At 39.9% G+C, this 25,029-nt stretch overlaps 2 pseudogenes; both read left to right on the forward strand.

The window, feature by feature from the left end:
• Nucleotides 1-7,670: 7,670 nt before the first annotated feature.
• Nucleotides 7,671-8,982, forward strand: LOC143676063 (actin, cytoplasmic 1 pseudogene; annotated as a pseudogene).
• On the forward strand, nt 8,949-13,711 carry LOC143675548 (methylcrotonoyl-CoA carboxylase beta chain, mitochondrial pseudogene; annotated as a pseudogene).
• Nucleotides 13,712-25,029: the final 11,318 nt, after the last annotated feature.

The raw sequence follows: 25,029 nt of genomic DNA on the forward strand, positions 1-25,029 counted from the left end.
AAGTCAATTGTAATGATAAAAAAATATTTAAGCCCTCTAGTCTCCTACATTCTGGAGCAGCTATAAGGAAAAATATGAGAGGCTTATATGGTAGCACATGACAAACTCTGGGATCTGTCCTGTAATCACTTGTTGAAGAGTGCTTTGAAAACTATTGCCTTTTTATTTCTTTGCTTTGTATATATGTTATACTATCCAACAAAAGAGTCAATAATAATAATAATAATAATATGTCCGAAGAAAGGAGAGACTTTTCAAGAAGTAAAACTGGGACAATTTATGTAATGGTTGTCCACATAGTAAAAAATGTAAAAAGGTACTTATCAGTACCATATACATGCAAAAAAATTCTATTGCATATTGCTTAATTAAGGGCTTAAATGTGAAAAATAAAAACACAAAACCCTTAGATGAAAATATAGAACAGTCTTTTTCATAGTCAGGAGTGTTTATTAAACAAGATGTGAAAAGAGCAAGTCAAAGTGGGAAAGATTGACAAGTATAATTACATTAAAACTAATAACGGCTATTCATCAAAAGACTCTAGAAAGTGAAAAGACAAGCCACAAACTTGGGGGAATATATTTGCAACGCATATAACTAGTTAAGAATTATTATTTAACTTATAAAGAAACCCTATGAGCTAAGAAAAAAGACAATCTAAAAGAAAAACTGGTCAAAAACCATGAGGAGCCATTGAGAAAGAGAAAATATGAAAAGATGCTCAGCCTCATCAATAATCAAAGTAATGCAAATTAAGGAACAGTGAGATACCATTTCATGTTCAATAAATAGAACCCTTTATAAAGACAGAAAACATCAAGTTCAGACAAGAAGATGGAACACTGAGGACCCTTAGGTGCTGTAGGTGGGAGTGGAGATACAGACAATCAACTGGTGAAGTTGAACATGGACTTTCCCTACAACTCAGAAATTGCACTTCTGAGTATGCACCCTAGCAAACTCTTGCACCAGCACCAGAACATACCCAGGAAAGTTCACAACAGCACTGTTTGTAATAGCAGAATGAAAAGAAACATCCCAAATATCTACCAGGAGAACAAATAAACTAAGTGCTGTATTCCTCCAATGTATTTGTATATAGCAGTAAAAATGAATGAAACACAGTTCACACATCAGCAGAGATAAATTTCAAAAACAAAATATCGAGGGGAAAAAGTCACAGAGGAAAAAATAAACCATGTTCCAATTTTATAAAGTTCAAAAGCAGGCAAAACTAAGTAATATACCTATTGAGATACATATATGGAAAGATTTTTACAAAGCAAAGGAATGGTTCTGTGGGAGGAATACATGGGATGTGGAGTCACAGGGGACATTAACTATATGAGAAATGTCTTATTTCTTAAGGTGAGTGCTTTAGTTTCATTGTTGTTAAAGCAAGTACCATGCAGTGGAGTACATTAAACAATGGGGATTTATTGGTTCACAGTTTTAAGGCTAGGAGAAGCCCAAATCAAGATGCTTTCTTCCTGAAACTGGTATTCTGGGGCCAGCTGCTGATGATCCTTGATCCTTGGTGTGGTAGTTAGATTCAGTTGTCTACTTGGCCAGGTAAAGGCACCTAGTTCTGTCACTGTGGACATGAGCCAATGGTACGTGAACCTCATCTGTCATTGATTACTTCTGCAGTCAGCTAGGAAACATGCCTGCTGCAATGAATGTTGTTTGATTGAATTGGCTGGTGCTTAAATGAGAGACTCAACATAGCACAGCCCAAGCAGCTCAGCATACTTCATCTCAGCATTCACAGCTTAGCCCTCAGCCCAGGCCTTTGGAGATGCAGAAAGAAATCACCCCGGGGAAAGTTTTTGGAACCCAGAGGCTTGGAGAGTAGGCCAGCAGAGACCATCCTGTGCCTTCCCATGTAAGAAAGAACCTCAGATGAAAGTTAGCTGCCTTTCCTCTGAAGAACTAATGAAATAAATCCTCTTTTATTAAAAGCCAATCCGTCTCTGGTGTGTTGCATTCTGGCAGCTAGCAAACTAGAACACTTGGTTTCTCTGTTACATGTGACATGGTGGCCTCTCCTAAGCTCTCCCTTCTCTTTTGGGCTCTGTTGACTTTCAGCTTCTGCTGCTCCCTCTGTAGCTTTATTTCTCTCTCCTTGTGACCTTCCCAATAAGACCTTCAGTAATAGAGTTAAAACCCATCTTGGGCCACACCTAATCCAAAGTAAATTCATCAGAAGTTCCTATTAACAATGGGCTCATACCCAGAGGAATGGATTCAATTTGAGACCATGTTTTTCTGGGGTAAAGACCTTCAAACTACCACAGTGAGTGATAACTATACAGATGCTTATCTTATTGTTATTCTTTATATTGCATACGTGCATCCAACATGTTATTTTTGTACATGTTACAACAAATCAGAAATTAAATAGACACAATTTGGCAATGGGAGGAAATTTTTGACTCTCTCAATTCAAGAAGTTCCTGAACTGAAATTTTACTATTTCAAGTATAGTGTAGAGGAAAGCGACTAGGCTCAGAAACCCTTGTTCTCATTCCAGTTCTCATGTATTAAATTTAGCATTAGACAAACATGCAAATATGATCACCCCTTGTTTTCTCATCTATAAAATAAAGGTACTGAATAATCACATCCAATACCTGTACTTTCAACATCGACAGCATCACTCTCCTGGACTCCCTGGCCCCTAGGTTCACATGACTACAAAATTAGCCCTAATTATCAGAAGTGCTGTGGAAGAAAGTCATTAGAAAATTCACTTACCTAAAAAAATCTTGACTGAGTAAAATTAAACAGAAGCAAGGAAACCCTACTGCATCACATTTTATCAGTTCTAAATATGTATCACTGAATCATAATGGTCGAATTAAAAAAATAAGGCTAGTAATTATTTACTATTCCACAATAGAACATGAGGTAGACATAGAGATCTGCAGCTTAGATCCTTCCTCAGGGAAGATTTTGCTGTCCGAGGTGGGGAGTCCAATGAGCAGACAGACTCCAGTCAGTTCCTTTAGTCCTTCAGAGTCTGCCTCAGCAGCAGAAAGCTACCTCACCCCAAATTTTGGATTAGCAAAAAAATGTCAACAAATATGTCTACACAACAATCACTACCCCAAATTAAGCCCTTCCTGGAGCAGCCCACAACGAGTAACTGAGTGAAATGTGACCCTAATGTCCCAGCCATTTCAGCTCTGCATACAATACTTTGATGGGTAATATACAGCCGTGAATTTCCCTGCAGAGTTGCTGAGTTAGCCAAGAGTTCTTTGAGCCTGAAGCATCATTCAACTTCTTTTCTACCCAGTCCTGCTTCCACCTTCTTCTTTTCCCAGGTGTTGATCTCTCAATCTCTTCTGCCCCTAACTCAGTCTTACCATCTGTTTCTGGAAAATCTAACTTTTGAGTAAATCACGGAAGGATATGGGTCAAAATCTCTGGCTTTGACATTATGGCCAGAAATCATATTAATCCTGGGTAAAGGCAAAAGCACAACATTTTTGTGAGGACTTGAAAATCACACTACCCAAGTAACCTGCTGGAATAAATTATTCAACAATTTACTCTAACCCACCAAGGGACAAAGAAAAATTAAAAGCCATGGAGCAGGAAAGTTGTGGCTGAAAAGAATCAATGACAAACTTTAAATTCAATTAAAAACTTAGATGTATAAACTTGCTCTTAAAAATTAAAAGTAAATTTATTTTGAGAAATCTATTTTAAGATTTTGTTATATTCCTTCAGATGAAGATCTTTTAAAAATAAAATAAACTGTGTTTGAAATAACTGATCTAAAACAAACAAAATCCAGGTTCATTTATTTTTTTATAATCTTATGAATTTGTCTATTTTTTAGCTTTGTCTACTCCTCACCTGTAAGGTGAACTGAAAATTCCGTGTTTATTTTTACATTCAACCACATTTACTGAGCATCCATTAGGTGCCAAATCTTTTACTAGATTCTGAGGATTCAGTTATGAGTAAGACACAGATCCTACCCTCAGTTCAGCCTGCTTGAGGAATGTAACCTAAAACACAATCAAGAATTATAAAGAGTGATAATAAAGAGGCTGCAAAGAACATTTCTTCCCTGGAAGTTACCTCACCATTCACTGATTTTCCCAACTGGGGGGTTTACAATAATGTACAAAAACTTTCTGCAATTGTAATGGTAGGGGCACATTTTAATAAAGTTTAGATAAACATTAGCGTCAGTGTTGAAGCATATTTATCTTTCAAATGGAGCAAGGTGAAACCTCCCAGTACATACAGCGACCATTATTGGAAGCATGCCCAAGACTCAGCCACTCGGTTAGTTTACCCCTAAACTGACCACTATTAGCTGCAGTGCTTTTAACCATAATACAAATTTGATTAAAGAAATTAAACTCAGCAATATATTATTTAATTTGTGGATGTACTAAACCACTGGCTTAAGGAAAGGCATAAAGAGCCCTGATATCAAAATATAACAAAGTAATGGCAAGTACAAAAATGAATCTGATTCTGAAAATTTAACTGAAGATACTTTTCTTCAGATCCAGAAGTTCAAATACCTGATCAAAAACTTTACTTAGTAAATAAAGTCATCTTTCCCTCAGAAACCAAGACTGACTGTCAACCAGCAATTAATATCCATTCAGTAAAACATGATATAAAAAACTGACTTTTGCATTTATTTGTGGACTAATGTTTCCTAATAAAATTCAAGTAAATTAAATAAAGTTTGTCACTTGTAAAATAGGATAAGATAAAAATCATGTTGTGATATACTATGAATATTATCAGTCATTGAAACAAACTTTATATTAAAATCTTTAAAAATTTATTGGCCTAATATTTTTACTAAAAAACACTTATGTTTCTTAGGTCATACAAAAATGACATTTTTTATCTTCTAAATGGAATTTAATTTGTTTTACCCGATAAATAATTAGCAAAAAAAATGTCAAGAAATATGTCTACACAACAATCACTACCTTACCAAAAATTCAAGCCTCAGCTTAAAGAGCCTGGTATTTCATCTGGCTCAGTCACATAACTGACTAAATAACTTTTGGCTAAGCCCGTTTTTCTATTCTGGGTCTCATCTTTTCCTTCTCAATATGAGGATTATATTATTTGTCCAGCCTTCATTTGCAAGAATATTAGAAGGTCAGAGTATGTGAAAGAGTCCCAAAAGTCTTAAATACTTTATAAATGGTGGGGGTGAAGGAAAGGTGTATATTTATTAGAAGAAACCCTCAGCCCAAGTCAGCTACTGACAAAGGTCAGGTTTGAGGTCAGGTGTGTGACCTTGAGTAAGTTAGCTGAACTTGTCTTAGTCTAGTTTCCACATCTACATAATATGGTCAGGCTTGCTGGAAGAATCAGATGGAAAAAAAATACAAAGCTACTCTACAGAGTGATGAATAATGGAAAACATTATTTTATAGTAGTTGTATACACTGATCAATTATCTTGATAAGCATGAAATCTTGGCATGGGCAAAATTCAGCAGAAACAGACTTCTAAGAGATGGTGTAGGGGGAGAGAACAGACTTAGGAACCCAGTTGAGTCATTCCAGACCTACTTACAGTTTATTCTTGCTGTGAACTTGGGCAAGTTTCTTAATCTCTCTAAGCCTCAGTTTCCACCTCAGTGAAATGGGGGTAATAATACCTAACCTGTGAGATTAGGGAATGATAATCTGAGACACCATACATAAAAAAGTAACAATTATTATTAATATTATTACATAGAAGCACTTTGAGCTCAGCCTTGGGTTCAATTACATGGCTTTGAGCAAATGTCTTCAGTTTTCTCATCTGAAAATGTGACTTGAAATAGATAATATTTGGGAAATTCCCAGTGCAGAGTAAATGGTGTCAAATGTTTGTCAAATGGTGATCTCCCCCTACCTCTGGAGACTCAAAATATCCTTTCGATGGTGTGGAATGACAAAGCAAGAGATCCAGGTTTATAACTGATTCTCTTACTTGCTGGGAAAGCATCTCTGATGATGTCATTTAAAATTTCCAAGCCTCAGGTTTTTTTCATCTCCAGAATGAATGGGGTTGGGAGACATGACCTCTAAAGACTCTTCTGACTCCAAAGATTCCATGCAATCAACTATGAAAGACCTGGGAGTAAATGCTCCTCTTTCTTCCAGGTTAAGTACTCCTTTGGAAGATTAAGATCACACACTGCATGTGAAATCCAAAGTCACCTTGCTAACAGCATGCTCAGGAAAACATCCTCCCAGAGTCTGAATGAGATAGCCTCACTGTTAGGGCCACACAGCACCTGAAGCCCAGAGAAAGGTAGAAATAAAAAGGCAGATGAGGTCCTGTAATTCAGACATCTACACTGAAACGTGCCATTAACTTCAATTTATGGGGAATATAAAATGGTTTTAGCATAGCTCAGAGCTCAGCCCCACAGACTTACATGTGCTTTAGAAATAGCAATTAGAGATTCTACTGCAAAACCCAAGCCACTCTCTCTGCCAGACTTTCAGCCCTAAATCCTAGAATAACATCTCTTCAACAAATGACTCTTCAGTGGAATCTGGTGGAACTTATACATGGTTTTAAATGTGCAAAAGCTGAGGTCTTGAACCCTCAGAACTCAGCATCCCCCCAGACATCTCCAGTGATGGGCCCCGAGAAAATCCACACGGACCTCAAGGAAAGGATGGAGTTAAATCAGATGACTGGCTTGGTTAGGCTTAGCCAGAGTTCTCTCCAGCATTGAGGTCAGAAGAGGCCACAGCTGAGAGCTAGAGGGGAGAGATGAAAAGAGAGGGGAGGGCAATGTTAAGATGCCCATCAGGCACTCAAATCCAGAAACCAAACACAAGAAAAAAACAGTTAACAGGGAAAGAGAGGTCAATAACCTGATGATGTTTATCGAGTATCTACAATGTGTGAGGCACACATTATGATGTCATTAGATTCTTGCATCATCCCTGGGAGGTAAGCATTACTGTTCCCAATTTTCAGATGAGGAAACTGAGACTCGGAGAAGTTAAGTGACTCAGTTAAGTGACTTGTCATGAGTCACAAGCAATCAAGGAGTCGAGCGGATCAAGACTAGAACGCACTCCAAAATCTGCATCCTATTTAAATTAATCTCTGCTAAAATACTGGGCTATAAGGGCTGGATGTGTGCTTTCAATCTACTTCCCAAAGTATCTGCTTTTAAAATAGGTATTTCTGAAAATTGCAAAAGGAAATGACAAAAGAATTGGGTATCTAAAACATATTTTACTTATCTCATTAGAAAAACACCCCAATCATGCATGATATATCCCCATAAATAAAAGAGTATCAATTGAGCTTTTTTAGGCCAAGTTGTTCCCCTGAGCACACAAATTATCATATAGGTGGATGAAGGCAGCGTGACACCCAGCGAAGGAGTAGGGAGATACAGATTCTATTCCCAACTACCACTAACTTACAATTTGGCTTTGGCCATGTCACTGAACTACTCCTCTAAGTTCTATTCCAGTCCATATTCAAGACAACTCTAGGTATTTTATAGGAGCTATGCAGTTGTGTGTGCCATGATATATAAAACCAGAGGGGAGTTGTTTATTGCGTACTTTAATAATAAAATTTAATTATAGGAGACCGTGTCCACCCCATGAGCACAGGCCTCTCACTGCTCTGCCGCCACCCCCAAGCTCACCATGAATGATGACATCATTGCGTTCGTGGTCAACAATGGCTCTGACATGTGCAAGGCTAGTTTTGTGGGTGACGATGAGTCACAGGCTGTCATCCCATTCATCTTGGGGCACCCCCAGACCAAGACATGAAGATGGGCATGGGCCAGAGGGACTTTTATGTGGGCAATGAGGTCCAGAGCAAGAGAAGCATCCTGACCCTGGAGTACCTGATCAAGCATGGCATTGTCACCAACTGGGATGACATGGAGAAGATCTGGCACCACACCTTCTATAACGAGCTGTGTGTGGCCCCAAAGGGGCACTCAGTGTTGCTAACCAAGACCCCCCTCAATCCCAAGTCCAACCAGGAGAAGATGACCCAGATCAGTTTTGAAACCTTCAATACCCCTGCCATGTACATGGGCATCTAGGCTGTGCTGTCCCTCTATGCCTTTGGCCACACCATGGCATCATCATGGACTCCCGTGATAGGGTCACCCATACTGTGCCTATCTATGAGGGCTACACCCTGCCCCACGTCATCCTACATATGGACCTGGCCAACTGGGACCTTACAGACTACTTCACGAAGGCCCTCACCAAGCAGGGTACAGCTTCAACACCCTGGCCAAGCAGGAGACAGTGAATGACATCAAGGAGAAGCTCTGCTGCATCACCCTGCACTTCAAACAGGAGATGGCCACTGCCGCCTCATCCTCCTTCCTGAAGAAGAGCTATGAGCTGCTTGACAGGCAGATCATCACCATCGGCAATGAGCAGTTCTGCTGTCCCAAGGCCCTCTTCCAGCCCTCCTTCCTGGGCATGGAATCCTGTGGTATCCAGAAAACTACCATCAACTCCATCATGAAGTGTGATGTGGACATCCACAAGGACCTCTATACCACACGGTGCTGTCTGGTGGGGCCACCAGGTACCCGGGCATCACCGACAGGATGCAGAAGGAGTTCACAGCACTGGTGCTCAGCACAATGAAGATCAAAATCATCATCCCCCTGAGCGCAAATACTCCTTGTGGGTCAGTGACTCTATCCAGGCCTCGCTGTCCACCTTCCAGCAGATGTGAATCAGCAAGCAGGAGTACGATGAGTCCCGTCCCTCCATCATCCACTGCGAATGCTTCTATGCAGACTGTTAGTTGCATTACACCTTTCTTGACAAAATTTAACTTACACAGAAAACGAATGGGATTAGCATGGTTTTATTTGGGGATTTTTGTTGTTATTATTTTGTTGTTGTTGTTGTTGTTTGGCATTTGTTTCTTCTGATTTAAAACCCGGAATGGTGAAGGTGACAGCAGTCAGTTGGAGCAAGCATCCCCAAAGTTCTACAAACGTGGCTGAGGGCTTTGATTGTACACTGTTTCTCTTTGGGTTTCTTAACATCATTCCAAATACCATGAGATGCATTGTTACAGGAAGTTCTTTGCCTTCCCAGAAGCCGCCCACTTCTCCCTAGGAAGAACGGCCCAGTCTTCGCCCACATTCACACTAGGGAGGGTGACAGCGTTGCTTTCACGTAAATTATGTGCCATCCAAATTTAAAAAAAAATCTTCCACCTTAACACCTGTTCTTCTTTTTTTTTTTTTTTTTCAAATAAAAAGTCAGCATGGCTCCCTCCTTTTTGTCCTCTAACTTAAACTTTAGACATATGAAGGCTTTTGGTTTCCCTGGGAGTTGGTTATGCTGTGGAGGCATCCAGGGCTTACCAGTTCAGTAAAAGTGCATACCTTAAAGTAGTCAAAATGAGCCCAAACAGATGAAATCTTAAAAGGTAACTAGTTATTTTATGCTAACAATGCAGTATTGTCAATACACTAATGAAAATAACACTCTTGGGGAAAAAAATCACCATTTTTGGTTATTTCAAATGTTTTTATCTGGGGGGCAGGAGGTGTACATATATGAATGCATAGCAAAAGGACTGGAAGCTCCAATGCCAAAATGTTTATAGTGGTTATTGCTGATTGCTGGGTGGTAGTATTATTGGTGTTTTATATTTCTTTTGTTTGCTTGCATATATTTTCTAAATATTCTATAAAGAAATGTATCTCTTTGTAATTAAATAAATCTTAAAGAGTTGATTCTATTCACTTACCAGTTAGCTTAAAGAAAGGTAGGTAGAATCTAGGAAAAAAGGGACAGTTCATTTTTTCCCTAATTTCTCAGCATTTCTCTATACTCATCCAAGAGGGAGATTCCAAATTTCAAGTTGGCTGATTAGAGGCCAGCTATTTATTCTTACTGGGACTTTATCTTGCAAACATTAGCCGATGGACAGCACTGTAGTGGAACCTGTGCCATCAGCACTTTCATACATTCCTCCATGGGCATCTTTACTTTTAGTTGCAAAGGAAAAATTACATGGCAAATCCTTACTGATTTAACTACAGCACCACTGCTGTGTGACTGCAATGCTTTCACAGACTTGTAAATAACCCTAATTTTCATAAATACCAGAAAGCTTGGTATTCATCCTATAAAAACACAGACATTTTCTTCCCATTTCCTTCCAAATAGGTCTCTCTAAGTTTAGTGCTACCTGTACTAAAAAGAGGAAAAAATAATAATAATAAGTCAGCTTTTCCCCTGGGGTAGTGGCAGGTACAGTAATAAAGCAAAGAGTTGTTTTAAAAGGATGTTTTGAAATCAGGCAGATCTGCACTCCCACCTCACCAGATATATTGGACCTTGAACAAGTGATTTAATCACTCTAAGCCTTAATTTCTACATCTGTTAAATGGAAGATGCCTCCTATCTCGTGGGCTGTTAGAATTGAATGAGATAATATGGGAAAGTCTTTATGGTGGTTTGAAGCTGTATGTACTCCAGAAAAACATGTTCTTAAATCTAATACATTCCTGTGGGTGTGAAGCCATTGTCAGTAGGACCTATGATGAGATTGCTTTAGTTAAGGCGTGACCCACCTCAATTAGAATGGGTTTCACTACGATTACTGGTGTCCTTTATAAGAGAATGAAATTCAGACAGACAGGGAGAAGCAAGAAGCCAAAATCAATGAAACCCATAAAAGAAGGGAGAGATCAGCAGATGCCACCACGTGCCTTGACATGTGACAGAGGAGCCCAAGATTACTGGCAACCAGTCACTGGGAAGAAAGCATCACCCTGATGATGTCTTGATTTGGACATTTTCCCATCCTCAAAACCATGCACAAATAAATTCCCATTTTGTGGTATTTGCTTTCAGCAGCCTAGGAAATGAAAATAGCCTATCACACAGTTCCTGATGCAGAAAAATACTTCAATCCATGCTATTATCCTTGGCTTCCTTCCTTACACCACCCTTGCTTCACTCTCTCAATTTGTCTGAGAGTGATGTTTCATCAGTTCCCATCAGCTTCTTATTTGGAGAGGTTTTTCAAAGGTATTTCCAAGCCCTGAAGAAAATCACGACCACATTCTCAAGTGTTTGCTCAGCCTGAGATCCCTCTGCAAATGAGAGCCAACAGTTGGTGGGAAATTTTCCCCATGGTAAATATTTAAATGAATAACCACATTCCAGTCTCTCTTGGGGAAGAAACAATGTAAGACAAGTCTTCAAGGAATTTGTTCTAAATGGAAAGGATATTTTTCCCACATGTATTTCTCTGTGGGCACTGACAGGTCCTGATGGAGCAACTAATAATGAAGAGCAGAGAGTTGGCACCAAGTTATGATTCAATTTAAACTGGACCAAATTCCCTGTGCTAAGGAACATGTTTGTCCCTTTAAGCCTACCACAGACATGATGCACAGAGCACACATGATACCATCTTTTCTGAATCTACAAGCAGTAATTTAATCCACTAATATTCCCCTTTGGACTAGAATATTCCCCTTTGTATAGCTATGCAAAAGAATCTGCAACTTTTAGGGATAGTTCTCCATATGTAGACCAGTAGGTATAGATCAGAATAAGGAACAAAACAGAATTTCCATATAGTAGAGGTCATAATCATATTACTCATATTTCCAGAATCAGTAGAATTATTGGAATTTTTTTTGACCCACAAGAAAATTGCCCAGAAGGAAACATTTTCATTCATTCACTAATAAAACTCATGAGTACCTCTTGTGTGATAGGTACTGCTCTGTTTTGCTTTGTTTTTTCCTTCATATTTTCTCATTTAATTCTTCCCATCTATCCTCTTGAGTTAGCTATCACTGACTAAATTTCTAAATAAGGACCCTAAGACTCAGAGGTTCACAGAATTGATCCCATAGTCCTCCAGTTAGTGAGTATTCCAGTACAGGCCCCATGACTCCAACTTTTTTTCCACTCCATAGCTCCCGGTCCCCTCAAGGCTGTGAGAAAGTGGAATTGTCAAGATTTTTGTTTTATTTATTTATTTTATCTTCTTTCCATGATAGCTTGTTTGCCAAAGCAGACCATAATCTCCATGAGCTGAGAAACTGAGGTGGATTGAGTGGTAATTGAGAATATGTAAACACGCTTTGAAGACCTAAAAGGACCTTTAAAAATATTCTCCAAAAAGAAGGGATGTGGGTCGCCCTGAGGTTAGCCTGGGACCCGCGCCTCCACCCCAGGCTGCGCGCCTACCGTGGAGACGCAGGGCCGCGCTCGGCACCCGCCCGACCCGGGCTCCGCGGTCCACCAGGAAAACTATAAACAAATGAAAGCACTAGAAAATCAACCCCGTGAATGAGCACCGTCTATAAGACTAGGAGGTGGTGAGAAAGCCCGGGCGCTTCACATATCAAGAGTAACACCGTTACCCAGAGAAGGAATCGACAATCTTACAGACACAGGGTTTCCGTTTCTGGAATTTTCTCAGTTTGCTGGTTACCAGCTATGTGGTAATGAGGAGGTTCCTGCCGGTGGCATTATTACAGGCATCGGGAGAGTTTCAGGAGTGGAACCTACGATAGTTGCCAATGATGCCACTGTCAAAGGAGGCTCCTTCTACCCAGTGACTGAAAAAACATGTAGGGGCGCAGGAAACTGCACTGCAGAACAGGCTACGTGGTTGATACAGGAGCGGCAAACTTCCCTTGACAAGCAGATGTATTTCCAGATCGAGATCACTTTGGCTGCATATTTTATAATCAGGCAATTATGTCTTCTAAAAATATTACACAGGTTAAAGCAGCACCCGGAGAAGAGGGGTCAGCTGAGGATTTTGGAGGTGCTGATGTTCACTGCGGAAAGTCTGCAGGGACTGACCACTGCACTGTGGACGATGAGATGCCCTTCACTTAGCTAGGAAGGCTGTGAAGAATTTAAATTATCAGAAGAAATTGGATGTTCACATCGACCCTTCTGAAAATCCTGTATTTTCCGCTGGTGAATTATACGTAATAGTTGGTGCTAACCTTAAGAGGAACTTTGATGTCTGAGAGGTCATTGCTAGAAGTGTGGATGGAAGCAGATCCAATGAATTCAAAGCCTTCTATGGAGACACATTAGTCACAGGAATGCTAGAATATTTGGGTACCGAGTCGCATCATTGGGAACAATGGAGCTCTTTTTTCCGAATCTGCATAAAAGGGTGCTCGCTTCATCCAATTATGCTGTTAAAGAAATATTCCTCTGCTGTTCCTTCAAAACATTACTGGATTTAGGGTGGGTAGAGACTATAAAATAGAAGGAATTGCCAAGGACATTGCCAAGATTGTGGCTGCCGTGGCCTGTGCCAGTGTGCCCAAGATAACCATCGGCATTGGGGGATCATTTCGGCTGGAAACTGGGATGTGCCGCAAAGCGTAGAGTCCAAGATTTTTCTACGTGTGGCAAATGCTCGCATCTCAGTGATGGGAGGAGAATAGGCAGCGGAGGTGTTAGCACCAATAGCGAGGGACCAAAAAGCACAGGAGGGGAAACATTTCTCCAATGCTGATGAAACAGCTTTAAAGGAGCCCATCATCAAGAGGTTTGAAGAGAAGGAAACCCTTACTATTCCAGTGCCAAGCTGTAGGATGATGGGATCATTGAGCCAGAAGACACCAGACTAGTCCTGGGTCATCAGTGCAGTCCTCAATGTCCCCATTCAGAAGACTGGCTTCAGCTGCTTCAGGATGTGACAGGAGGATAAGGCGTTTCCGACGGACGAGTAGTGAAAATCCACACATCAGTGGCCTGAGCATTTTAGACTTTAAAACGTGACTATTGCATAAAATTTCTTTCTTAACACAGCACATTGTACTTTTCTACCTTAAAAAAATCAGGATATTTATTTGATGAACTTCAGTTCGCTTCAAGGAATTTCTCTGTGGCCCAAGTTTTACCACCTTTAAAAGAAAGAATAACTTACAGTTTATCTTTTCTGACTCACAACTGGTATGAAAAATCTTGTCATCCATAAGTTTGAGTTATTATTGAGATGATTAGTATAAAGTTATATTAAAACTGAAATGATTGCTTTGCTGATTATGCATGATGATATTTTAACACAATTATTTTTAAAAAAATCTGTTGATTTTCTCTCCAGCCACCACCCTGTCTCTTTCCCATAGCCCTTGGACATAACTGCCCATGCTCTAGGCTCTGTTCCCATCCCCTTCTCTTCTCACCCACCCCATTCTGGCTTCCACTGTCAGCAGCCCTGTTCAAGGTCTGTTGACTTCCATGTTGCTGAGACCAATGGATTCTTTCCCACTGTTCTCTCATTTAACTCTGCAATTCTAATCAAATACTTCCTCCTTGAAATGCTGTCCTTTGCTTCCATGATGTAACACTCCAGGCTTTCTACTAACCTCTTGGCCACTCTTTTAAAGTTTCCTTTGTAGGCCCCTCTTTCTCCACTGCTTTTTCCCCTCCCTTTCATGTACTTTGTCTTGGTTTTTCATTAGTGATTTATGAGTACATTGTTTTAAAAAATGCAAATAATACAGAAATATTTCCTCATTCTTAAATGTGTTTGTTTCTAATGGCTTGATTTAGTTCCATGGAATAAATTTATTCTCAATTGGCATCTAAATGTGGATGAGTGAAAATTCTCAAAAGTTCTCCCCTGAGCTGCAGACCTGCTTACCACATAGTTCTCTTGGACATCCGTGCTGGATGTTTTACAGGAGCCTCAAACTCAGTCATCAAGGCCTGTTGATTTTGCCTCCTAACGATCTTGATTTCCCCTTCTTCTCTTTGTCTTTTATTACCACAGACCCCTGAAGTGGTCTCCCTGCCTCCACTCTCAGCCCAATCTGTTGATCACTGTAGTTAGAATGGCCATTCTAAAGTGCTCATCTGGTCACGTTTCTCCCTTACTTATAATCCCTCAGTGGTATTTTAGTTTGCTAATGCTCCCGAAAAGCAATATGACAGAAATGCAACAGCTTTTATAAAGGGCATTTATTAAGTTACAAGTTTATGGTTCTAAAGCCACACAAATGTCCTAACTAAGGCATTCAGTGAAAGACAGCTTGACTTAAAAAAAAAAGGCTGATGGTGTCTGGAACACCTCTGTCAGCTGGGAAAGCATGTGGCTGGTATTTGCTGGTCCTTTGGCTTCTGGTTCAAACAGCTTCCCTGGGGCCATTTTCTTTCTGTGTCTCCAAATGTCGCTGTCTGTGTCAGCACTGAGCTTTTTCCAAAATGGTCCCTCTTAAAGGACTCTAGTAAGTGGATTAAGACCCACCTTGAATGGGAGGAGATAAGATCTCCACAGAAACCACCCAATTATAAGGACTCACCCAATTGTGGGTGGGTCACATCTCCACGGAAAAAACCTAATCAAAAAATCCCACCCTAAAGAATAGCTCTGCCTCCATAAGGTTGGATTAGGAAAAAAAATACATGGCTTTTGGGGGGTTATAACAGTTTCAAACCAGCCCAAATGATTTCCTGTAAGAAGTGCCAAGCCCTATTCTCCTTTGTGCTCTTGATTGTCACCTCTTCAATCTCATCTCCTCAACTCCTCTTGTATACACAAAGCTGTAGTCATTTTCAACTTCTTCCAATTCCTTGAGCCTACCAAGTCCTTTCACTTTAGTGTCTACAAAGTTCCCTCTGCCTAAACAGTTCTACTCTCCTCCTTCTTCCCACTCTCCCTTCTGCTTAAGCAATTGATTCTCTCAGGTTAAGTACTGCTTTCTCAGGGATGTCTCTGTGTCCTCCTTGGACTGGGTCAGGTACCTGCTGTATGCTTTTAGAAAGGACCATCCATTTTCTTTGTCACAGACTCATCATCTTATTGACATTTCTTTATTCTCATCCTTTTGCAAGAATATATGCTCTGTGAGGGCAAGGATCTTCCTATTTACTTTATTATCTCCAAATGTTTTTTGAGTGAATGAAAAAAATCCATACTGTAATTGATATACTTCGTGTTTTAAAATTAGGTAATTGATTGTATAATGTAATACAACCATGAAATACTTTTGCATTAAAATTAATATTTCAAACATTAAAAAAGAGAGATGGGCAGGCAATGGTGGCTCAGTGGCAGAGTTCTTGCCTGCCATGCTGGAGACCCATGTTCAGTTCCCAGTGCCTGCCCATGTTAAAAATAAAAAAAGAGAGAGAGAGAGATGACAAAGGAAAAGAAGTACATACATGAAAAATTAATATAAGAAAGTACCTTCAAGATCGTGTAGTCCAATTTTACAGATGAGGAATCAGTGTCCCCAAGAGAGCAAGCAGTTTATATTCAAGGTAAGGTTACTAAACTTTGGCAGTTTTGACATTTTGGGTCAGATAATTCTTTGTTGTGGGGAACTGTCTTGTGCATTGCAGAATGTTTAGCAGCACCCCCAACTTCTATCCACAAGATGCAAATAGCATCCCTCCCCACAAGCTATGAGAAACAAAAACATCTCTAGACATTGCTAAATGTCCCTTGCAGGGAAAATTCACTCCTTGTTGAGAACCCCTGGCTTAGGATCACACAGCAGTTTCAGGATAGAGCTGAGACCAGAAAGTCCCCCAAGCACTAGTCTGGAATGTTAGTAATCACAGAGATATCACAGGGAGAGAAAACTGTTCTGTTTCCCCTTCTCCCATTCTTGGACATTCTCCATCACTTTGAATGGCCATACCCGCTCATGAAACTTTCCTGTTGATTTGTTGCTGTTGTTTTTCTTTTTGCTGCCAACCAATTGCTTTTGAATATTTTCTATTTCATAACAAACCTTTGAGAAGAAATAACACCACTAATATATAATATTTAGATGACTAAGGATCTTCGAAGCACAATGGCTAACTTATTGGGGCTTTTGAAAATATTAAAGTATCAAAGGGTAAGACAAAGCCCCTGGACAAGACAAATTTTAAAACAAAATAAAAAAGAAAGTAAAAGAAAACCTCTTCTATCAGAAAGAGGCAAAACTGGCAGAAGTGATAAGATATTTTAACATTTTGGTCTATGAAATCTTTCTGAAAATCTCTCTCTTTGAGTTGGGTTTAGTCCACAACGTCAGCCAATTCCCATGAAATGAGCCATGCTAGTGGTTGTCAAAGTCTGAACCCTGTCTAAACCATCAGAATCAGCTGGGATATGTTAGAATTGCAAATTCTCAAATACCACACTGACCTACTGAACCAGAGTCTCAGGAAGGGGGTGGGGAGCAATCTCTTTTTCTTAACAAGTTCTCCAGGTGATTCCAAAGCACCCTAAATTTTGAGAACCAATGAGCCATATGAACTTCAAAGTCTCCAAAGATTCTTCCAACCAACTAAGTCCTTATTTTGCTCTAAGTTGACACAAAGTGTTATAAATGCTAAAAACAGGAAAGCATATAAAATAATGGAAGTCATAATAAATACCTGTGGTTAACTATTAGCACACAAATTTACTTATCTCCTTTAACATTAACTTAGAAAGATGGACTTCTTGATTTTCTTCTTAGTACAGTCATGATACAAAATTTGGCTGAGGAATGAAATGAGATGTTCTCTCCTTCTCTTGAGAAGAGTTGTATTTGGTTATTCCTTCTCTGAATGCTAAATGAACCCATATTCAAACAGCTACAGCCTAACCTACTTCAAATTAGCTAAGGCTGATTTCATTTCCAAAACTATTTTAAATCATGGTATTGCTTCCCAGCTGACATGCAGGTGTTGAACACCCAGAAGAGCCTGACAGATGCCAACCACGTTCATGCAGGGACTCTAGAGGGCACACATTTTTTCCTCACAGGGTCTGTCTCTTAAGGTGATTTCTCCATGTCTACTTGGGTTTTGGTGTCACCAGAGCATTGGAAATAAAAGTCCAAACTGTTAATGCAAAGGTCTGGATTCCCATCAACACTCTGCTTTAGCAATGGTGTTGGAAGAAAGTGATCATTGTTGTTTTTCTTGGGCTTCCATCAATTATAGGCATTGCATGTCCAGATTCACACAGGGGATAGTTCTAGTTGCCTTTTCATAAGCATTTTTCCCTTTCTAATTGTGGTCAGAGTTTTGTCTACTATCTACCCACCCTATGCAGCCATGAGTTCTGAGAACAATGACCTACTCCTTGTTCTAGGTTGGTCAAAGCCAAGTAGAGTAAGTTCATTCTCTTTGCCCAGTGATTAGTCCAGGAATGAGCTAATAAAACACAAGGAACAGTCCAGAATTATCATGACAGGTGTTTTTCATCTTCTGGATCTAGATAAGGAAGTACATTTGGTACTGGCTGCATTCTATAACCCCAAAGAGAACCAGCCATATGATGAAGCCCACAGTGGAAGCAGCCTAGTGGAGAACTTGAAAGATTCTCAGTCCTTAATGAATTGCTGAATCAACCAACACCAAAGCTTATCATACCCCTGGACTTCCAGATACATGACCCAACATGTGTCTTTGTTGTTTAATTCTATTCAAGCCAGTTTGCTCTCAGTTTTCTGTTACCTAGAGTACACACAGGTGCACAGAACACCCCAACTGCTGCATTCTAACCAATCAAACTTCTTTGGTCTCTTGGGTGGACTTGCCCTCCAGACAGATGGTAAGGAAATGCCTTTTTTTCTGAATTATTTAAGACCTTAATTTTGCAAACCAATTCTACTTTTGAAAATGTCTCCAGTTTTCTCCTCCAGCCAGTCCAAAGTTTATCAAGTAAATAATAACCAAAACAATGATAGTAACCTCTTTATCTATGTGCTTAGTATGTACCAGGCCCTGCTCTAAGTGCTTTATATAAGTTAACATATTTAGACCTCACAATAATCCTGTGATATAGATACTGTTAATATCTCAGTTTATCTCAGCAATCTCTTTTTGGGGAGACTGAGGCACAGAGAGGTTCACACACCTGGCAGGCACTAGATCCAGGATCGGAACCCATGGAATGGCCATTACATGATGCTGCCAGAACTTCTTAAGCAGATTCTAAACCATAGTGGCCTCTCTTCCCTCTCTACCACATAATGCACACTATTTCTAGGATGATCTTCAAAATTATAAATCTAGTCATGTCTGGTGATTCTCTAATGCTTACAATATAAACCCACTAGGCTCCTTGTGATCTTTCTGAGGGTCCATGTAGTGCCTTATTCACTGTTGTATCTCCCAGCTTGAGGTTCAGCCTCCAGAAGATACTCGATGTGTGTTCATTTGAAATAAGAAATGAATGATGTATTAGTTAGGGTTCTCTAGAGAAACAGAATCAACAGGGAACACTCGCAAATATAAAATTTATAAAACTGTCTCACGTGACCACACGAATGCAGAGTCCAAAATCCACAGGGCAGGCTGTGAAGCATATGATTCCAATGAAGGATCTGGACGAACTCCACAAGAGAGGCTAGCCAGACGAAGCAGGAATAGAGCCTGTCTCTTCTGAATCCTCCTTAAAAGGCTTCCCGTGATTAGATTAAGCATCACTCATTGCAGAAGACACTCCCCTTTGGCTGATTACAAATGGAATCAGCTGTGGATGCAGCTGACATGATCATGATCTAATTCTATGAAATGTCCTCGTTGCAACAGACAGACCAGTACTTGCCCAACCAGACAAACAGGAACCACAACTTGGCCAAGTTGACACATGAACCTGACCATGACAATGACTAAAACAAGGGAAAAAGGGTTCAGAGACTATAAAAGGGCTCAGAGACTATAGGCCAAGGATGATGTACTATAAGCATCAAAGGCAGGAAGCAATAAAATATCTTAGATTGTGGCACCATACTGCACAAGTTTGCATCTGCTCCTTATCCACTGTGTAAACTTGAGAAAACTACTTGCCTTTCATATGCCTGAATTTGTTCATCTGCAAAATGGGGGTGTTAGAACCCACCTCATTGGGTTGATATGAGAATTAAATTAGCTAATACAAAGTAAAATAGAACAGTACTTCGCACACATTTCACGTTGAATAGGCACAAAGGCTTAAAGGTCAAATAGCCTGGTTTCTAGTCCCATCTCTATTACTTACTCGCTGGGTGACCCTGGACAAATTTCTTAACATTTCCAAGCCTCACTTCCTTTCCCATTAAAGTAGAATAGTAATGGAACTTACCTCAAAGGTTGTTTTAAATGTGAAAGGAATTTTCTTACTCTAATTATTTCATATCAGTAAGATCAAGCAAATTCATAGAGTCAAAAACTAGAATATACATTATCAGGGGCCTGAGTGGGGATAGGGAATGGGAAGTTTGTTTAAATTGTACAATTTCTACTTGGAGTGCTGGGAAAGTCTTGGTAATAGATGGTTGCTGATGGTAGCACAGTATTATGAAGGTAAATAACAGCTCTGATTTATATATTTGAATATTAAAAGAGGAAATTTCAGGTTGTATATATGTTACCAAAAAAACATTAAAAGGGGCGGGCCGCGGTGGCTCAGCGGGCAAGAGTGCTTGCCTGCCGTGCCGGAGGACCTCGGTTCGATTCCCGGCCCCAGCCCATGTAAAAAACAAACAAACAAACAAAATACAATAAAACAAGAAAATGTTTAAAGATGTTTCCCTTTCTTCCTTCCTTCCTTCCTTCCTTCTCTGTCTTTCCTTCCCTTCCTCCCTCTCTCTTTAAAAAAAAAAAAAAAAAAAAAAAAAAAACCATAGGATTGTACAACACAAAAGTTGAACCTAGTACAATTGTAATATGGCATTCATTCAATATGTTAACAGTAGGGGTGGGGGATAAGGGAACTCTGTATTTTCTGTATGATTTTTCTGTAAACCTACACCTTCTCTAATAAAAAGAAAGCAAAGTTAAGGGAGATAACATGTAAAGCTTTTAATACAGTGCCTGACTCACAGTAAACACTCAATAAATGTTAGCTAGTATTTGGGGGAGGGCTACAGGCAAATGACTTAACCTCTCTGTTCTTTAGTTGCTTCGTCCCTAAAAATGGGTATAATTTTAGTGCTTTCCTCAAAAAATATGAAGATTAAATAAAATAATGTACGTTAAGGCCATGACATTTTACATGACACAGTAAGGGTTCACAGTAACTGATATTAGTTACTGTAAATTTAATAGTATAAGATAACAACATAAACCATACCTACTAGACAATTTGTCATCTGAACATATAGTAAGAACTCACTCAGGAAAGAAAAAAGAGAAGAAGAACGGTCGGAAAAGGGGAAGAGAGGAGAGAGAAGGACATTGGAGAGGAGGGAAGCCTTCACTACACATACTTACTATCAGATGTGCTGAGGTAAAAGCCATGTGCCATTCAGAGATTTACAGGACAGGCTAGGGGGAGCCAAGCGATAACAACAAAAGGCCACAGAAGGTAACACAGCGCTCCGGATGCAGGGATAACTTAAGACCATCCAAACCACGCCATGACTGATTTCTCCTTATCTCTTTGCCCTTTATATCCAATTAGCCAAATTCTGTGATTTCAAACTTACTAATTACCTAGTAATATTGCTAAGTATTTCTAGGTAACTAGTAATGTTAGTAACTACTAGGTACTTACTAGTTATTAGTAATACCTAGAATGCTAGGTAACTACTATATGACTAGTAATGTTGCCCATATTTAAGACCCACACAAAAAATTACCCTGGAATGAAATGTTTGAAAACAGTTTTTCTCTCCAGGCAAACATGTATGTGTTAGATAATGAGAATTCTGTATCTCAACATCATTCCCTGCTTCCTCTTTTTCTCTCTTTAGTACTCTTTTTCAATATCGTTTGGTATCCCCTCTTTCTTCATCACATTTCCTTCTTTCTCTCTCATTGGGCTGTTGAGAAGTTTAGAGAAAAATTTTTTATCACCAAATTTCCCAAATATCTGTAAGACATTTATATCTCCCCTCCTGCTGATTGTTCATTTCCTACGTATTTTTGTTGCTATTATTTCATATGGTTTAATATTGTAAACTACCTTGAACCCATTTTAGAATTAGACAAATATAACTTATAACAAAATAATGGTTTAATATTGAATACAGCATAGCCCCTGAAGGTATTTAGAAAGAAAGAAAAGGAGAGCGAGAGGAAGACGTGATATAGACGTCTCATGAGTTTTATTCTTACCCTAAAAGTTATGGCTTTTAAAATATTGCTGATAAACCAAGGGTTCCACTTACATATGTCCTGAGGTCTTTCTCTATTAAGAAATTCTATGACCTTCCTGAAACTGAAGGCTTTGAAAAACCGAAACATAAAAATTGATGGAAGGCGTTATTATTTGACGACGGTAACTACAGTTCAAGTGTAATAGAATTTTAATCCTATAGGGAAGATTTCGGGTTGATAGAGAGCCCCCACTCCTTTCGTGCTTTCCTTACCGGTTTATGCATTGCACCACAGGGTATGAAACTGAAACGGAGGGTATTGACTGAAGACCTTTTGATGAACTCCAAGACATTCTGCAATCCGCAGCAAAGCAAGATCGCTGCAAAATCGATCCGGAATCCTGGGGCCAAAGCAACACCACCGGAGGGAGCTCGTTTTATTTTGTGTTCTTAATTATTGTTTAACTCAGAGGGGGAGAACTAGGTTACTATGACCACTTTCTCAAAGAAAAGGCAAAACCCAATCAAGACAAATAACCAAATAATTATATAGAAAGCAATCTGAAATATTACCTAACTCACAATGCATAAGTCAAATGAAAAGGTGCCTCTGTTCTACACCAGCATATCCCCATTACGGAGTTTACAGGAGATGGGCAGAACACTTTCAGCTTTGAATTTTGTCAAGCCACACTACCTATACCACACAGAATTAATTCCTTCCTGGACCACACAGACATCATTGATTTTGCAGAGGCAGAAAAGCAAAATCTCAGCAAAACAAGTGTTCTGCACTTTCATTTCTTCTCATCAAACACTATGGATTTTATCCATACCACAAACAGAGGAAAAGGTAATCTTTTATCAAAAGTACAGGGGAAACCAGCAATAAAAAGAGAAGAAACCATATTCACATGATAGTACTTCTAGCCTTCCAGAAAATACTAACCTGGTATCAGTGGTTTCTCCCTGTTCCCGTGGAGCATCATGTTCTCCCAGCTGATTCGTGCCATTGTAGAGGTTACAACTGCAGGAGGCGCCGTTCACAGCATTGTCTGTGTGAATAAAACATGGAGTCATGCAGTACCCAGCCAGCCCAGCCATCCACTGAGCTCAAAACCACCAGCCATTAAAAAAAAAAATCCATATTTTAACAATTATTAATTCTTTTGCTTAACAAAATTTAATATAATATAACCCGCTAGACACAAGACGCTGTGCTTGCTGTTATGGGAAAAAATCAACTTCCCACTTCAAGGAGTTTAAGGCCATAAATTCAAAACCAATAAGACATGAATAAATAATACATAGTGGGAGTTGAATACTACAAGAAATTAAGTAATACCAGGAAGAAGTGCTGGTGGGAATTTGCCAAAGAATGAAGATCTTTCAAGACAATTCAACAAAATGATCAGATGGATCTTGGTTTGAGCACTGGCCTCTCCTCTTGGCCAAACACATCTCGAAACTTCATAACATTTCTTCATCTGTGAGATGAGAAAAAATAATAGCCCCAGCTTTGCAGAATAATTGTGAGAATTAATTGAGATAATGTAAGCAAAGTATTTGAGCATATTTCTCAATACATAATAAGAGTTTAATAAATATGAAGGAGATGGCGTTTAATTCAGGACTTAACTGAGTAGGAGTTAGACATGTAAGCTAAGGAGAAAGGGTGCCCCAGAATGCAGGATGTGCAGTCGCAGAGACTCGGAGGGGAGGGGAGATTCACGAGATATTGAGGGCCAATGACAGACAGTGTAATACGGAGAACTAAGGTTAGATCATGAAAGGTCTCGTTTGTCAGGGTGAGGAATTGTGTGCTTTATCTTTTAGGCACTGGGGTGCTGCTGAAGACTGTTGAGCGAGGTGTCTCCTAAATTAGAACAGTGCCTTAGGCAAATACATGCAGCTGAGCCAAGGACAACAGATTAGAGAAGGAACAACTTGGGCAATGACACAAGTTGGGTGATGGCAACAGCAATGGAAAGAAGGTTGTAATCTGAAAAAAACATTTGTGTGTTTATCTGCAACAGCAAACTTGTGCAAGGCACTGCAGAAGGGACTCCAAGATGAATCAGAGGCTGCCTACAGGGAACTTACAATGCAATAATCCAGGCAAAAACATGTGGCTGACCACACAAGGCCATGAGTGCAGGGACAGCCTGGAATGAGCATGGTGGCCATTAATACTCTCTAGGGATTCTATGTTCCATAAAGAATAGGCCCCAGACATATGCCAACCCCTGATGGCACATCCAAATGTGGTGATGGGCTCCCAAGCACCCAGAGATGGTGTGACATCTCCCTGGCAGAACAGTTGTTGAGCATAAATAGAAAAATGGGATCCTAAGGAAGAGTGCAGGGAAGAGAGGAAAGCAGAAGTCAGGAAAGACCACGGAAGTGGGGAGAGGTAGCCAAGGAATAAGCACAGAGAGAAAGGGGAAGCAGGAAAGGTACAGTTTGGGGAAGGTTGGGGATGGGATGTGGACAAAGCAGTGTCCTGGGAAGGCCATCATCAGAGTGCATTGAAGAGAGGACACTCAGGAGGTGATGAAAACAGTGTGGCGGGAGGTTCAGGACGACCCAAATCAAGGGAGAGAAACAAAATGCAAAGGTCAAGGGTGAGGCAGCACCAAGGGGCTCTGAGCCAATGGGCTATATAAACTAGCATTGCCTCACCGGCCTGAGGTGGCTCCCGAAACCCCCCTATTTTGACATTCATTCCTTTGAGTCAGCTATGGGTCTCAACCATTTTGCACACTAGATTCACTTAAAGAGTCAAAAATAAAAATAAAAAGCTCAAGTCTCACTCCAGACCAATTATATCAGAATCTCTGAGGGTGGGACCCCAGCAACAATATTTTCAAAAACCCCCCAGGTGATTCTAACGTGCAGCCTCGGTTAGTCACTCATTGCCAAAGGCCCCCGTTAAAAAGAAAAAGAAGGTTCCGTCAGCACTTGCATTCGTGGGATTAGCTACTTGTCACCAACACCAAAGG

This window comes from Tamandua tetradactyla, chromosome 3 (assembly GCF_023851605.1).
Source record: "Tamandua tetradactyla isolate mTamTet1 chromosome 3, mTamTet1.pri, whole genome shotgun sequence".
Classification (NCBI taxonomy): domain Eukaryota; kingdom Metazoa; phylum Chordata; class Mammalia; order Pilosa; family Myrmecophagidae; genus Tamandua; species Tamandua tetradactyla.